This window comes from Cephus cinctus, unplaced genomic scaffold (genome assembly GCF_000341935.2).
Source record: "Cephus cinctus unplaced genomic scaffold, Ccin1 Ccin1_scaffold0878, whole genome shotgun sequence".
Taxonomy (NCBI): Eukaryota; Metazoa; Arthropoda; class Insecta; order Hymenoptera; family Cephidae; genus Cephus; species Cephus cinctus.
In genome coordinates, this window is record NW_014333460.1 from 1 (window position 1) to 3399 (window position 3399).

At 35.0% G+C, this 3399-nt stretch overlaps 1 non-coding gene across 1 annotated transcript; it reads right to left on the reverse strand.

The window, feature by feature from the left end:
- Nucleotides 1-2218: 2218 nt before the first annotated feature.
- On the reverse strand, nucleotides 2219-2337 carry LOC112494849. The gene has a single exon (XR_003060735.1). It is a non-coding gene; the product is annotated as a 5S ribosomal RNA (ribosomal RNA).
- Between the last annotated feature and the right edge of the window lie 1062 nt (nucleotides 2338-3399).

A 3399-nucleotide genomic window follows, 5' to 3' on the forward strand; every position in this document is an offset into this window, starting at 1 on the left:
AACTTTTTTTAAACATTTCATACCGGTTCCCACTTTTGGTTTCGGTGTTTCATTTCAATAATTTTGGTTGCCCGTTACGATTTGGGTTATAACGATTCAAAAGTTTCGGTTAAAGGTTATGGTTCTGGTTCCTAATTACACAGCTCCACAAAAATCAATCGCCGGCACCCGAGACCAGAGTAGGTGGACTACTATATATGTTTTTGAGGTCGCTGATCACGAATCTGCACTCAGAATTTTCCGGTTGCATCAAATTTTTAGTTAATTGCAAAAAAAGGTCAAAATATCGATATTTTGCACCTATTTCAGACACTACATTAACAAAACGATAAATACCTATGCAGAAAGGATTACTATTTTGTATCCTAACTTTCATACTCACAGACCCTTAACCTATGATCCCAAAACCATCGATTTCTAACCTCAAAACCCCAAAAACCCTGCTTAATACCAGTAGAACCGAGTAAATCTTTAACCAAACCGCAACCCTCAAACCTACCAGACCCTGCTCACCAAGACTTCAATGGAGTGGACCTTCAGTCAAACAGCAAGCCTCAAACCCATCAAACGCAGCCCACCAAGGGTTCAATATAGCAGACCTTTAGTCAAACAGCAAGCCTCAAACACACCAAACCCAGCTCACCAAGAGTACAATATAGTAGACCTTCAGTACAGAGATACTTAATTTACAATTTATAAACCTAATATAACAAAAGTATAATAAAACTATACACAATCGTCATAAAATGTAAATTTGCGTACTACATTTTAATTCTACAATTTTATGCTTATATATATTTCATATTTCTATTAGATGTTAATCAAATACAAAATTTGTTTCTCTACTTTGAATTCTCATAACAGAAAATTGCTTTGAGTATTTTAGCGTAAATTTAAAAAATGTCTAGTTGTAAAAAATACCCTAATTCATTTTGTTTTGTTTGTGGGACTTTCATGTTTAAAAATGGTAAAGCTCTAAGTGATAACTTGGAAAGAAAGTATCATTCTTGTTATAGCATATCTGCTGAAAACACAGACAATGCCTGGACACCAAATAAAGTATGCTCTTCTTGTGCTGCTTCTCTTTACAAAGGTAAACGACAACGATTTTCTACTCCCGTGATTTGGAACAAACCTGAAAATCACGATGAAGATTGCTATTTCTGTTTAACAGAACTAAAGAAATACAATAGCAATCAAAAAGAATATATAACATATCCTGATGTAACTTCGGTTACGTCTGCAGTTCCACTGAACGTTTCTTTTGAAGAAAATTCTCCAGGTAACATAAATCACGATGATTCTATCGATCAAATGGATGAACGACACGAATGTGCTGATTCTAACGAATCTGATGATTCTGATGAACTTTTGGTGGGCTGGGTTTGGTGGGTTTGAGGCTTGCTGTTTGACTGAAGGTCCATTCCATTGAAGTCTTGGTGAGCAGGGTCTGGTAGGTTTGAGGGTTGCAGTTTGGTTAAAGATTTACTCGGTTCTACTGGTATTAAGCAGGGTTTTTGGGGTTTTGAGGTTAGAAATCGATGGTTTTGGGATCATAGGTTAAGGGTCTGTGAGTATGAAAGTTAGGATACAAAATAGTAATCCTTTCTGCGAAGGTATTTATCGTTTTGTTAATGTAGTGTCTGAAATAGGTGCAAAATATCGATATTTTGACCTTTTTTTGCAATTAACTAAAAATTTGATGCAACCGGAAAATTCTGAGTGCAGATTCGTGATCAGCGACCTCAAAAACATATATAGTAGTCCACCTACTCTGGTCTCGGGTGCCGGCGATTGATTTTTGTGGAGCTGTGTTATTTTCGGTTTTTATCGGTTTTCAATTCAGGTTACGGTTACGTTTGCCTGTTTTAATGTCTATGATTTGTGTGAGCATCAGCAAAGTGTCAGTACTAAAGCGCAAAGGTGTAATATAATTATACTAATTATCAAAAAACTGGAATATATTATGTTGCCCTTTTTATCGACAAAATCAGCTAATATTTCTAATACAAAAAATGAACACATTTCAATCCTGCCTTTTGTGTCTTATTTAAAATGAAGGATAAAAATCATTATGGCACCACTTTAGCAATAAGTAGCCACCAAATTGGAAGAGTAATCGAACCCGGAATATTTCACATGTTTTAAAATTATATCCCAGTTTTAAGTAACTCCATTACTTGTGAAATATAAATTTAAAAAGGTAAGAGAAAAAGAGAGGCAAGGACACGCGGTGTTCCCAAGCGGTCACCCATCCAAGTACTGACCGCGCCCTATGTTGCTTAACTTCAGTGATCGGACGAGAACTGGTGTATTCAACGTGGTATGGACCTTGCCGATAGAATAAATTTTAATATTTACAAACTTTCATACACTATTTAGAATTTTTACATTTAGGGTGGTACTTAACATAATCAGAATTGAAGAAATATATACATTTGTTAGTTTAAAACGTATTTCTAGTCGCCATATCTGTGAAGGACAGATAGAGCTGTTACGCAATAGCATTTCGTAATAATGATGTAATTGATGAAGTTATTTATATTTCGTTATTTATATGAATTCTTAGACGCTTAAAAGGCTTTTTTGAGTACGATTAGACAAAAAAATTTAAAAGAACAAAAAAGTGCCAAGGACACGCGGTGTTCCCAAGCGGTCACCCATCCAAGTACTGACCGCGCCCTATGTTGCTTAACTTCAGTGATCGGACGAGAACTTTTTTTTTTCTTTTTTTTAATTATAGACTTTATTTTCAAATAACGTAATGTACATATACATATGGAAGACTGGGCGAAATTCGCTCTTAAAAATTTTTGTCATGCGCCATAGTGAATTGTCGTTAGGATTTAATTTTTTCAGTTTTTTAGTCCAGCAACTATTTCTGAACTTTGCGATTTGTGCTCTAATTGCGTTGGTACGTCGATTTACATTTACTTTAAGTTCTTTGATTCTAGTTCTTTGCCATATTTTCCGTAAACTATTTCTTGCTGTGATCATATTTAATATATATTCCGGTAATCTATCTTGAGCTTCTTGGGCAGTTATGGTGGGTATCGATTTTTCTATACAATATTGTATTTTACTAGTGAGTCTTTGTACTTCTTGATCAATACTATTGGTAGCAGTGATATTCGAGTTAATTTCGATTTTATTTTCTAATAAATTTGTGAATCTATTCCAGTCCGTGTTACAATAGTCGTACTGTAGTCTTTTATTTTGGACGTTACGCTGGGATGATAAGCACATGGTAACAGGGTTGTGATCGGAGTTTAATTCTTGGAGTACTTCTATATTCGATATCTTACTAATATTTTTATGAATAGCTAAGTCGATTGTTGTCGGCGTCATTCCATTATGAGGGAAGTGCGTTGGCTCATTAGGGAATAGCACCGTACAATT